This window comes from Corvus moneduloides, chromosome 12 (genome assembly GCF_009650955.1).
Source record: "Corvus moneduloides isolate bCorMon1 chromosome 12, bCorMon1.pri, whole genome shotgun sequence".
NCBI classification, from domain to species: domain Eukaryota; kingdom Metazoa; phylum Chordata; class Aves; order Passeriformes; family Corvidae; genus Corvus; species Corvus moneduloides.
The window spans coordinates 11,280,336-11,293,853 of record NC_045487.1 but is presented as its reverse complement, the minus strand read 5'-3'; the positions used below and the strand labels follow the sequence as shown (position 1 = coordinate 11,293,853).

At 44.0% G+C, this 13,518-nt stretch overlaps 1 protein-coding gene across 5 annotated transcripts in view; it reads left to right on the top strand.

Annotated features, from left to right (window-relative positions):
- Positions 1 to 12,087: 12,087 nt before the first annotated feature.
- CHD9 (chromodomain helicase DNA binding protein 9) overlaps positions 12,088 to 13,518 on the top strand; it is an 87,282-nt gene continuing 85,851 nt past the window's right edge. For 4 of the 5 annotated variants that reach the window (XM_032122227.1, XM_032122229.1, XM_032122228.1 and 1 more), the window contains exon 1: positions 12,089 to 12,188. The gene's annotated coding sequence lies outside the window, so the exon portion shown is untranslated. Of the gene's footprint in view, positions 12,189 to 13,518 lie in introns of all 5 variants that reach the window. The other variant, XM_032122230.1, reaches the window with a different exon arrangement.

Below are 13,518 nucleotides of genomic sequence, written 5' to 3'. Positions count from 1 at the left end.
GAAACTGCCGAGCTAAAGAAAGAGAAAGACAGACCACAAGCCAGTGTGGATTTACTACAGTCTAAAGTTTTATTTTTATAACAGTGTCTAATCATATCTTATCACTTAATTTCAGAGAAAGACTGACCTGGGGGTTTTTTTGTTGTTGTTTGTTTTTTATTTGGGTTTTTGTTGTTTGGGGTTTGTTTTTTACTGGGGGATTTTTGATATGGACATATTCTAGCCGTAGATAAACTTCTTTATATTCTTTCAAGTTTGGTGCCTGCTTTGCATTTCTCCTAATTCTTATCTCACAGAAGATAATCAGTAATGAGTATTTTAGACCAAACCACTACACATGTAACAAAGTTTTTCAAATAAAAATGCTGAAACATGTCTCCTTTGGATGGCAGAAGTCACATAAGAAGTGCTTTCAGTGCTTTCTATGACAAGTTCAGGAATAAATCAGAGCTTTAGTGGCATGCTCCAGGTGCCAGATAAATACACAGAAAAATAGTGTACTGACCCTGCCAATCCCTCCGTGGGACAGATCACAACCGCAATAGAGAGAGGATGGAAGGGGCTTCACTTATGAAGCACCAGGAACTGTTAAAAATAAATCAAGCTAGGCATTCCAGCCACAAGTTCGGCCCAGTAGCTTTTCAACAATACACAAAAGTTCTATCACCACAGTCGCAATTCCATCAAAGATCATAATACTTCAGTCATTTTGGGACAAAGCTCCAGTTGCTCTACGAGTCACAAAGCAGTGATTTCACAGTACTGCCAGAAAGTTACAGTTTTCCTTTAACCAGAGAAGACCTTATTATTCTGCATTTCATAGAAAGTTTGGACATAATGTGACCAACAGACTTTATAGTAGGCTATCAGTGCAGCAATTCAATTCTTTCTGCTGTGCAAAATCAGACTCTAACTCTGCAAAAAACCCAAACAAACCCTAGATTCAAAGTCAGCTCCATCAGTTGTTGATTCACCTGTACCAAATTCACCTATTCCTTAATGAGATGGAGTCCAGTTACTTGAACTTGTGAATAAAAACCAGAAAACTTAAGTTTCAGTATGCAGGCTGCACTTGATGAAACACCTTCTGGGAACGTTCTTGATCTTTTTCGCTGCAATTTAAGTAGCTAACTTAAACAAGCCATCCAACATGTGAGAAGCCTGGTAGTACTGTACAAACTGTGCCACACATCCTAAGAAAACATACCATGGTCAAAATGTTCACCCCAAAAAGTACTGAAACCTGAGTTTGGCAGACAATCTGTTCATGTCTACTTGCTCTTTAAGCCAAGCAGAATGCACTTGACAATTCATTTCGTGTCATTTTAAAGAGCTGGGGAGGTGCTCCCAAAATACAGGTGAATCAACAACTGATAAGAGAAAACGGAAAAGGCAGAACTACTGAGGAGCTTAACAGTACCATGGGATAAGCTGCTGAAGCAGAACTTGGAAATCTCTGTAAACCAGGCTCATTAGCTGAAATTATCACTCTAGTCCTCACACAAATGACAGGAGTTCTTCTCATGTAGCTTGTATACCTGGGTAGCTCTTCACATGGACTAAGTTAAGGAGTAAGGTATTCAGGCTGGTTGGTTCTTTCAAGATAGATCACAGCAGTGTCACTGCCTAGATTTATAAGGCAACTGCAATACACTGATTTACTCCTTCCCACACAGGATCACATCAAATTCCACAGTAAACCAGACTCATTTGCCATGAACAGCAGTCACACAACATTAACAAAAAGACTCAACTATGCACCCAATTATTATTATCTGTTCTTGATGAATTATTTATCTAGACATTCTTACTTAAGAAAAAATTCTCTCACTCTTGTTTCAAAACTGCACTGTAACAAGCCTGTCCCAACAGCTCAGTCTGCTTAAAATTCTAAATTGTGCCTACGTCTTACCAATATCAAGTTCTTATTGTTTAAAACAAAAAATTATCTTCCTTTTTGACTTCACTTTCAGAGCACTGTATAAAAACCAATTTTATACTTATCAGCTAAATCCTGTTCTGGAGATCCTAAGTTCATTCTGTTATCAGGAGCTATCCTTACTCTACTGAAACACCTTACACCATATCTTACTCACTTCTTGTAGTAATCTTTTTTTTCCTCACTGTACATTTGGGTGTTTCCTGTAGCTTTTATCAGCTCCCTGCACCACCTTCATAATCCTATGGTATATGTGCTTTTCGGAAGCATATAATAATTTTTATATAACTACAGATTTTCTTCCATAGCTTTTCATGGACTCTTCAGCTATTTGCAATTTGGCTACAAACCTGCCTTGTCTATTCAGTGACAGACTTTTTCATAACTGATTTTTTGAATGTCTATGCCATTTAATGAGAAGTAATTTCAGAAGAGGAAGAGCCATTACGGAAAATTGTAAAGTCAGTTTGTTATAATGAATTTCTTCAGCAGGTAGACACTAAAAGCCCAACAATTTGTGAGTTGTCAGTCTTTCATATTTCCACTGAGAAAAAGAAATCCTAGAACAAAAATTATTCAACAATTATTCTTAAATACAACAAATGCATGGATTAAAGGTAACCAATAATAAAAGAAAAGAAAAAAGAAAAACCTCACTGTGCTTTACAGTTCATGCACTATTAAAATTATGTATTCACAACTTCGGCATGCAATCCAATACTTAATTTTGTTTTACTTAAAGCACAGAGTTAAATACACACCAAAAAGCAGTTTGCAGAATCAGAAACAATTGACCCACATCAACTAATTATTCTTTCAGGAGTCAGACCTTGAGGCAAGAGAATGTTATCAAGTGTAAAGACAAACATGTTCCTCCAGCTGTTTGACATACTTATTGGACATAATAAACTTGATACGCTGGAGGCTATAATTAATCTTTACTAAGTGAACACTCCTCTCATGATGACTTGCCTACTGAGCTGTCTAATGACACTTAAGGCTTTGATAAGTAAATAAATTAGTTCATTATGGTCAGACAGTCTTCCCTTTTTTTTTTTTAATGAGATCACAGCTTTCTTTATCTTACTTGCCTTACTCAGTCATCATCAGCTACAATACTCTGACCCCGAAGCTGACACAAGGACATTCCATTCAAAGATCTCAACTCTAATTTCTGTATTACTTCCAATACCTTAATTTCTGTTAAAAATAAGAGCAAACCAAAACCAAACTGGCAATCTATACTGATAAGAGCTTCATTTTAAAATTACACTGGAAAATGACAATATTATTTGCTTTTCTGTTGCTAGATCTCATGGCTCAGAATAACATGCACAAAAGTAAAGCTGCAGTGCCCTCTTGTGAGCAGTCAAATCTCATTTTTGCAGAAGTAGATTTAACAATATTATGAAGTTTGAAAGAATTTGTGCTACAAACTGCCTCTTCTGAAGTAGAGGCATGGTACTATACGCATATACTTTATATATGGACACACCCCTCCTCCATCTAAGCTAATAAAAGAGGCTCATATAAAAAGGTAAAATACAAGTATTTTCCTTTATTAAGTTCAGTAGAATTTAGGTTATTTCTTTATTTCTAACTTCCAAATAGGAGCAGCCAAAAATCAGTTTCTTCAGAGCCATAATCAAGGGGCACAGTCTTCTTTTATTAAGCACTACTGAAAAAAACCCAACAAACCAACAACACAAAACCCCATGCATGTGCACAAACACACAATTCAAGTAGCCTTCCAATTTAGCCATTAAATAATGCAACTGACAAGGACTGGAGGGAAAAGTAACTATTAGAGGAATTTGGAAAAAAAAAAAAAGGGAAAACAGGTGGTAGTAGGGAGCACAAAAGCAATAAAGCAGCTAAACAATCAAACCCAGTATAGCCAAAATGCAATCCTAATTCTTATATGTCTGTGGGGAACCATTAGAAGATGGTGATAAAAGTCTGCACAGGTATTGCATTCCTTGTTGGATAGAACAAATATTTAAGATCTCATTTTTTGTGAATAACAGAAGTTCACTAAAAGTCAGCAGTTAAGTCTCATACTAAGGTCAATTTTCCAAAGCATTGCAAAATGCATTACAAAATATAAGATCAGTTACAAGTATCTGAAAAATTACCAAAGTTTATAGCAGCAATAGAAAACTAAACAAGCAATACAGAAACAGTACCACACAGTTGATTCTGTTGCCCAGGAAGCACATTAGAATTAATTTTCTAAAAAGTTATGGTGTGTTACCTGCCAAGAAATGTTTTGCTAAGGCTCAAATTTCTCATTTCCCTTGCACAGATACAGTTTATTGTATGCAGTAGTCTTCAGTCATTGAGCAGACAACCACTAGTACATACTTAGGCTGCACATTACTGTTTCAGTTATGTTTCCACAGGTAACAATTATAAAGGCCTTTAAGTTTCATTTCACCATATTCTTCTAGTTTGTGGCTGGTAAAGAACTTGTACAGAAGTGAAGCTGAACAAGAAATGAAAGTCAGAACAGTTGCAATTCTTTAAAAGTTCATCTTATCATATTAACTAATCACTTGTAAGCAGATGTTAAATATTTGACTTCAGCCCAGAGAGTCAAGGTCCAAAGGAACTTCATTTGTTTAGGCCCAGATTCAAAGAATTATTTCAACTGAATTTAGGCAGACAGGTCCAAATTACCACAGAACGCTAACAAAACAAAACCTCTCTCCTGTAGCTTCCTAAAATCCCTGTCAGACAGACATCTCTGTTCTGCCCTCACTCCCTATTGGACCCATCAGTCCTGCAGATGGGCAGAGCAGCCACAACCTGTTTGTGTAGCTCTTACAGTATTCAGGATTGTCAGAAGCACTTTAGCCAAATGACTGCTGAATCCCCCAGAGTTCACCTCGAATCAGTCCTCAGGAGAAGATACTTTGGGGCACATAGACACAAACTTCTTTGGTTTAGAAGTCTTACAATCAGTACCCTACTGTAAACCCTACGGCAGGCACAGCAGTCATGCAGAGCCACTCTGGAGATGCACAGACCAGTGAGATTCCTGGTCTAGCACAGATGATGCAAGTTAAAATACATGTGCTGCAGTAATCAGGTGATCAACTACACCATTTATAGAATTCAGTAACATTAGCAGTTATTCCATCATACCTTAGAAACTCACAAGACAACCATTTGCATAAGCTGTATGGCATTGATCAAGTTTACACAGTAATAAATTTCTTTCACGCAAGTGCTGAACTACAGTTTTCTTCTGCATGTATCCAGTTAAAAGCAAAGGCAAGAAGGTTCACTTTAAAAATGACTGGTATTAGTGGCACCAAAAAAAGAATTTTCTTTCTCTTTAAATTTTTTCAGGTGAGTTTTAGTCTCAGTTAACAGCAGAGAGTTATAAAGAATTGAACTCATGAACTCGTCTACAGTTTCATGATTACTTGGCTATTACCTCAGTGGAAATTTGAGGTTTACTTACTGAAGCCAACACTGACAAGAGACTGAATCATAGGTTTATAGTTTCACTACAATTTTTGTAAAGCAACAAATGATAATCCACGTTTTCCATCAGATAAAGAGTATACGAGTTGGCTTGGCTTATTACATTATTTAGATTTACAAAACAAATTTCTCAATATGTTCAAGACAGCACAGGACATACCAGATTCCTAGAATGTGTTCAGATACTAGAAAACAAGCTTCAGGAAAGCATGTTCCTGCCAGTACTGTCTAGATCTGAGTGGCAGCCTCATCATCCAGCTTGTCACCTGGCCCTACCCCATTTTCTTGTCACCTGCAAACCTCTGCAAGCAGCTGATAAAGCTGTTAAACCGAACTAGTCTCAATATGGGTCCCTAGGGTATTTTTTCTCTTACCAGAAGTTGTATAGTGTATTAAAACACTCCCCCATGCCTGTTTATCCAGTTTTCCATTCATCTGATTACTTACCCATTCAGAGCATGAAATCCTAACTTGGATAGATGAATACTGCAGGATATGTGATGAAAAGCTTAACAAAAGCTGAGATAAGTGACATCCACTGCTCTCCTGTCATCCACAAAGCTAATTTTACCACAGAAAAATACTTCATACCCTGTAACTAGCTCTTTCGTACCAGAATAAGGACACCTTTCACTTTGCAGGCAGCTGAAAACTCAGCTTTTCAAAGGAAAGTTAATGTTCCAGCAGCTCCAGAGCAAACCCGTGTCCATGGGAAGGGCCACAGGAGGGCAGCAGGACCTTTCTGCACGGAGGAACAACGAGAGGGTTGGGCGCACCGGGCACAGCCACTGCTCGGCCGCGCTCTGCCTCGCCTGTCACACGTAAGTACTGAATTAAAACGTAACATTTTAGGGATTTATTCCATAGGCTGCTCAGAACAGGAATATGGATGCCCACTTTATATAAAACAGTATTTCCAGCTCTAATTTCAGAGGTGCTTAAATGAACTCTAAAAACCCAGGGGATGTTCTATGTTTTCCCTCAAGCTTAAGGGGTCCCAGTGTTGCCTAGTTTTACAGCTAGCTGTGGAGTGAAAGCAGTCCCAAAGCTACAACCTTAAAAAGTTTAGTAGAGCTACACGGGCAAGCCCTCAAAGTCTATTGTTTATGGTTTGCAATTACTCTTGACTATCTGAGCTGCTTTTCCTTCAGGAGGATTCCCTCCCTACTCCAGTTCAAGAATAAGCAACTGACAAATTAATAACTTATTCTTACTTCTATTTTGTACATTCAGACTCCCTGAGGAGTTTCTGAAGCTTCTGTTATTCTGAAGTGTTGTCCTATCCTATCAGAACTCGATAATACATTGATTTTTCCCACTCCTTACCAAACTTTTACCAGAGGCTTTTGCATGGAAAATCACGCTATGAAAAGCCAGTGCCCATAAAGCAGACAGAGTTCTGCAACTTTATTCGAATAAAGGGAGAGAGTCCACTGGACACGTGCCCGTGGGGTTTTGTCTCTCGAGGTTTCGAAAGGTGCAGCCTCCTTTTATCCTAAACTCCCGGCCGCATGTTGCCCTCTCCTTTTCCCTACTGGCTGAGGTACTAGGAAGGTACAGCCTTCCCGAACCGCCTACCACAAAGCCCCCCTTGAACCTGTCATTTTACCCCAAAGTTCAGAATTCAGGCTTGTGCAGACCTTTTTGTCTGTTTCAGGAGCCAAGCTGTCTGGGCTCTGCAACAAACCTGCTGCCCAAAGTTAGTAGAGACATTAAGACCCATTTCAAAGGCTTTAACACCCATACCATCACCCATCGAATTGTTTGCAAAGACATTTAGCGCACGCCTTCCCTCTCGAGGACTGTAGAAATAGCAGAAAAACACTTTTCTACAGCTATAATTGATTTCTTTCTCTCCTGAAAACTCCTCCCTACCAAACCACTCTGCAGAAAACTGCAAGGAGGCCTCAGTGCTGCCTTACGGAGACAAGAGAGAGTCAGGTGACCTGAGCTCCATGTGCTCATCACAACCTGCAGCTGGGCTTAATAAAGGGCTGTTTTCTTCCTAACACAAGAGAGCCTAGAGGAGGTCCTGTATCCCCCTTCTTCTTTAAAAGTGATCTTTACAGACTACACTTTAAACCCCAACTCACAAATCGCAGTGCCTAGAATCACAAACTGACCCCAGCCTATCAAGATACAAACTTCTGTTCTTTCAAAAGACAATGCAGTAAACCTTTGCTAAAACCTAAAATTGGGCACTGCCATGTGTACCCTAAAAACGTGCTTTATAAGTTTCTTAATAAAAAACATGATGTGGTAGAAAAAGAATTTTTCAGTAAGCTCAGATTTAAAATGTTCACCCTTCATACCTCCTATTTCATGACAAATTTCAATACTATCATTAGGGCTTCATCAAATTAACAGCATACTTGTGGCTGTCATTGTGGTAAGCAGACACAGATGTAGGTGTTTGAGGAAACAGCAACGAAAATAGTTTCAGAAATCAGCATTTTGATACTTGACTGCAGGTTCACTCAATTTACATCAGTAGTACGCAGCTGCCAGTTAAACTTTTAGGACATAGTAAAAGTAGAACACTCTAGCTGCCAACAGATTTCCATATTACAAAGCAGATTATTTGCACATATAATTAGCAATCAGATCTTTATTTGTAGTTGTTTATCACAATATGAAAGGTTTATATGCAGAATTCCAGCCTCTATTTCTGACCCACATCCTTGGACGCAATTGTTCTCAAGCACTGTCAAATAATTAAATTTTGTCCTAATCTAAAAAGATTTATAACGATATCCTGATTTACATCTGTCTCTGCTAGGCCATGAGAGAAACCATCTGCTTCCGGGTACTTCCTTTGCATCTGCAGTGTTTCAGATGTGCAGGTGCACAGCATAGCTGCTCCCTGCAGGAGTTCCAGTGTTCATTCCAGCTCACACAAAACCACAAACTGCCACACAACAGCACAAGGAAACAAGCAGGGCTCCCCGATTTGAACCGTATGGGAACATGTGACTTTGAATATATTCAAAGGTAAAATGATATGAGCAGAGCCCCTCACCTTGCAGAGTTGTTAATAGCTCCAGAAATTACCTGGAGAAAGTGTTCCCTGTTCATGCTGCAGGTTGCAGAGGCACCCACTGAGCAACCGAACATCTCAGCAAGGGCTTGTTTTGCGTGGCACTGCAGGTCTTCACCTGCATCCCAGATTTTACCAGGCTTTTAGAGCACAAAGACACAGAGAGAGATGCTCCAACACAGCGATCTGTGCACACAGCTGCCCTCTGCTTTCCCAAGCCACACAGAGTGGCTACTGAGAGGGATCAAAGCAGTCACTGTGGCAACAGTGAAATCTCAGCAGCACATTCAGTTGCATGAGAACTTTATTGCTCTCTCCAGCTACCTGAAGGGAGGAGGTTGTTGTCAGGTGGGGGGCCGTCTCTTCCCCTCAGTAACAAGTGATAGGACAAGAGAAAATGGCCTCAAGTTGTGCCAGAGAAGGTTTAGATTGGAGATTAGGAAACATTTGTTCACTGAGAGGGTTGTAAAGCATTGGAACAGGCTGCCCAGGGAAGTGGTGGAGTCACCATCCCTGGAGGGATTTAAGATATGTAGATGTGACATTGAGGAACACGGGCCAGTAGTGGGTTTGGCAGTGCTGGGGGAACGGTTGCACTCAATGAGCTTAAGAGGTCATTTCATACCTAAATGATTCAATGGGTCATTTGAGCCCTGACCTAACACCTCTGCAGCAACTTCCATGGATAACCGAAGTACAGAAAAGCTCAGCAACTGATTTCCTCTATTAGAGGTTTTCTTGCAAAATTTTATTCCACACCTACAGAAGGATAAAGGATGAATATCCTTGTTTTGAGTACACAGGACTTCTCCCTCTATAGGCTACAATGAGTTACAAGACACACACGTGGTAAATCCTGAGCAGAATAAATCACTATAGTTCTGTAAGAACCGAAAACATTAAAAAATGCATGTGTTCTAAAAGTGTGGTACATGAGACATTTGAAGAAAAGTATTTATTTAAAAAAAAAAGGAGAGGAGGGACAAAGCATTCTTTCACTCTTACCAAACCCAACATTTCAAAAGAATCACCAATACACTATATTCTAGACAATATAATTACCTTGTGAAGCAGTGCTGCTGAGAAAATAAAGATACCATAAAATATATAAAACCTGTTAAAATTATGATTGCTTGAAACAATAGTAGGATTTCAGGGTGGTAATGTAAAATGTAAGAAGCTTTGATGGAAATAAAAATTAACACTGTGTAAAAGCCATCTCCAAAACTGATGAGACAGTAATGTGTTTAAGAAAATGAAGCCTAGAAAAAAAATCACCATTTAATTCTGTACATTTATGCAATCTGTTTTCTAACTTTTAAAAGGAGCCATCTAAACATTAAATGCTCATGAGTTTCAACGTCCTTTTGAGCAGCAGAATAACCAGTCACATGATCCTATTTTCAGTCGTTCATGTGATTTATGATTCTAAGCTTGTGCTCTCAACTTATGACACTGCCATTCACACTATCCAGAGCTGAGAGCACTTCACAATGTTACACTGGTGTTGATAGCTTTATTAAGGAAGCGCTACCATTGGCTGGCTAATTGTAATAAAAGGGTGAAGGCTACCTTTTTTCCATTGAAGAACTTGCTTATTTCTCTATGGGAGCTACAGGAGTAAAGACATAAAGGTTTTGATTTAGAAACCATTAGGACTTAAAAAAACCCCCCAACAACTATATTTATTTTTTGAAGTTTTTCTCAATTGCTAGTGAGAGAAAAGAAAATTAGGAAGAAAAAATCTATAGGGCTGGCTAAAATAAGAGAGTAACACAGAAAGTTTAGCATAAATATTAACAGTAGTCTTCTGAATAGTCTGAGAGGAAAATTAAAGTTTTTATGATGAAGGATTTGACAGATAGGGAGAAAAATAAAGGTACTGTAAAGCTAAAACATTGAAGCAGCTTGCTTAAAGGCTTGTCCTCTAAACTAATGCCAAGCAAGAACCTACCTTACGCTTGTAGGTACAGAATCTCAATAGAGAAACTATTTAGAAACTCTGAAATCAATTAATGAGTTACAATATATAATTAAGCATATAAGATACACAACAAATCTGACTCTTGGTATAATGATAAAATTTATCTTAAATTATATCCTAACCCTAGAAGCAACAGGTTGGAGAGAACCAGAAGCATATCCCTAGTTCCCTGCCAGCAAGGAACGGAAGACTTAGGGTGAGATTTCTGATTGCCTCTATGCATGCGGTCCTCACAGGCACAATACCCAAGCATAGATAACTCTGACTGAGAATTTTCTTATATTCCTGGAATTCTTAATTCAGTCTTTAGGTCAACTCACAAGAGCTATGTAACTGCCCACGTAAAGTGTTTCTTCTTCTTCTTTTTTTTTTTTTTTTCTCTATTTATTTGGCACCATAAGTAAAGCTGCAGGCAAGACCCAACAAGGTTTCTCATTTCAGCCATGCTACAAACTCCCTCCTCGAGCTTTTTGCTCTGCTGTCCTGCTACAGGCAAACGACTCCTGTAACAGCTTTGTAGCTTGACACTTCAAAAATAAAAGTTATTTCAGATAATATTGAAGTGGTTTTGGCAATGGTTACTTCTGAATTTTCATCTTGAAATCAATACTTGGGGATAAATGCGCTTAATTTTAATATGTTTGGAAAAGTATTACGTAAAAGAAAAAGCTTATAGTTAATTTTGTAGGAATGTATGTGCCCTTTTAGCATGTTCAAGAAATGTATTCCAAAGTGGCTTGATATGGTGTACCTGAGGCTACGCTCGTCCTGCCTGGCATCCACCTTTTCCTTTGACAGGCGGGAATTCCCCTTGCTCTCCCTGCAAGCACTTGGCTTTCAATGGAAGACCTGGTGGGTCAGATGAACTGAGCTGCCAGCCCACAGGCTCCGCCGGAAGGGAGGGAGAGCCTTGGATAACAAGCAGCATCCCCAGTGTCGGTGTCAAACGCGCCCCCGCGATTTCCTAGAGCGAAGGTGGCATTCCCGCTGCTGAGCGCGTTCTTCCCGAGGCACGGCCGGGGCGCCCACAGCGGCTGCGTGAGCGCCTCGCGAAAACGCGCTGGAGCGCCAAGTTTCCCTTTCCCAGGGAAAATCCCCGCTCCCCCCACCGCCGCCACGGGCCTGCCCCGCATCCCGGCCCGGCCTCCGCCGGAGCCTCCGGAGTAACCGCGCCCGGGATTGGCTTCTCCCGGCACAGGGGCCATATTGGATATACCCAGCCCGCCGCGCGCACCATTTCATCGGCTCCGCGCCGCCCGCCCCCGCCCCACCAGGGCGGCCCCTCCCGTGGGGGCTGCGGCGGGAGGGAGAAGGTGTCTCGGGAAGGAAATTCGCACGCTCCCGGCTCCCCTCTCCGCCCCCCGCGCATCCCCGCCCCGCGCACGCCCCTTCCCGCGCCCCGTCCCCGCTCCGCCCGCCTCTTCCTCCCCTCACGCCGCTCCCTCCCTCCCTCCCTCTCCGAGCCGCCGTGTCAGCGCGCGGCGGCGGCCCCCGCGCGGGCGGCCAATCAGCGCGGGGGTGACAAATATGCAAATGCGCCCCCCAGCCCGTCCCCGCGGGTTCGCTGGGGCCGGTGGGGTCGCGGCGCGGAGCGAGTGAAACTTCGCCCCCCCCCCTCCTCCCCCCCCCCCCGCGCGGGGCCCCTCCCGCGCAGCGCCCGCGGGGAGGAGCGGGGAGAGGCGCGGGGACAGCGCCGAGCACCGCCCGCGCCGCCCGCCGGCCTGCGACACCGCACGGTGAGTGCCGCCCTCGCCCGCCGGCTCCTGGGGGGGGGGGGACACGGGGGGAATCCCCGCGGGGGGGAGGGGAAGCCGCCGCGCCCGCCCGCGGCCGCCCCGGCGCGGAGCTGTCACAGGCGCGGGGTATCGCCGCCTCCTGCCGGGCAGCGGCGGCGGCTCCGTAATGGCGAACCGGGCGGTGAGTACGTGCGGAGGGACGGGCAGGCCGCGGTCCAGGTGCCGGAGACACCGGACGGCCCCGCCGGCCCTGCCCGCCCCTGCTGCCGCCGGGGTCGGCGCGGCGCGGCCTGCTCGGCACCCGGGCTCTCCCCGCCGCCGCCCCCGCCCGCTTCCGCCCCTCGCCGACACCGCCGGGCGCGGGGCTCCGCGCCGGCCCCTCGCACCTCGCCGGCGGAGGTGGGAGGAGGAAGGGGGGCGGCGGCGAGGCGAGGCTTTTCCCGGGGGCGGCGCGGGTGGAGCGGGCAGGATGGAGGCGGCGGGGGCGCCCTGGGATGTGGTCCCCGCCACCCGCGGCCCCGCCACGGCGCCCAGAGGTGGCCGGGGGTGGGGGCGAAGTTTGGGGGGAGGAATTGGGCCTTCCCGGGGTAGCGGGGTGGGGGGAGAGCCTGAACGTCCCGCCCTCTTCCAGGTAAGAAGATGGCAGGGCGAAGGGAAGAGGGCTGGTCTCCTTAGGGGAGTCAGAGGAAAAGGCTGCATGTCCCTCTCCCCCACCGAGGTGGCAGGGAGAGAAAAGGGTTGAGTGGAGGAAGATAGGGAGGGCAAGGATGTCCCCGGCCACCTTGTGTCGTTTAGGAAGGTACTGTGAGGCAGGGAAGGGATGCAGACCCTCCCAAGCAGAACAGTGGGCATGGCAGACCTGGCTTCTCATCACACAAGATAATAGAGGTGGGCAGAGGGAGAAATTAAAATCATTTCCCAGGGCAAGGGAAGCAGTAAGGAAAAGAGGAGCTGAGTTTGGCAGCCCACTGGCTTGCATCGACCACACCAGGAAACGTGGGAGCAGGGGAAAGGAAGATGGCAGGGGAGGGTTGACACGAGGTGAGGTGTGTCTGGGAGAGATGGAGATGGGCATGCAGTCTGCTCTCCTGGGCTGCAAGATTGCTGAGGTGAGGAGAGCTGGTGGTGCATGGCCACAGGCTCCTGCTGCATGGGTGGAGGCTTAAAAGGGGATTTGGCTGTCAAACTGCAGGGCTGGAATTTATGGACTGGCGTTTTCCAGATAGGGGCTGCAAGCTGACCTCCTCCGGGGATGACAAGGAGAGGATTAGGATTCTGAGGCCAGCTCGGTACTGTGGGTAGATGGCACTGGGTGGATAGGTGGCATGCA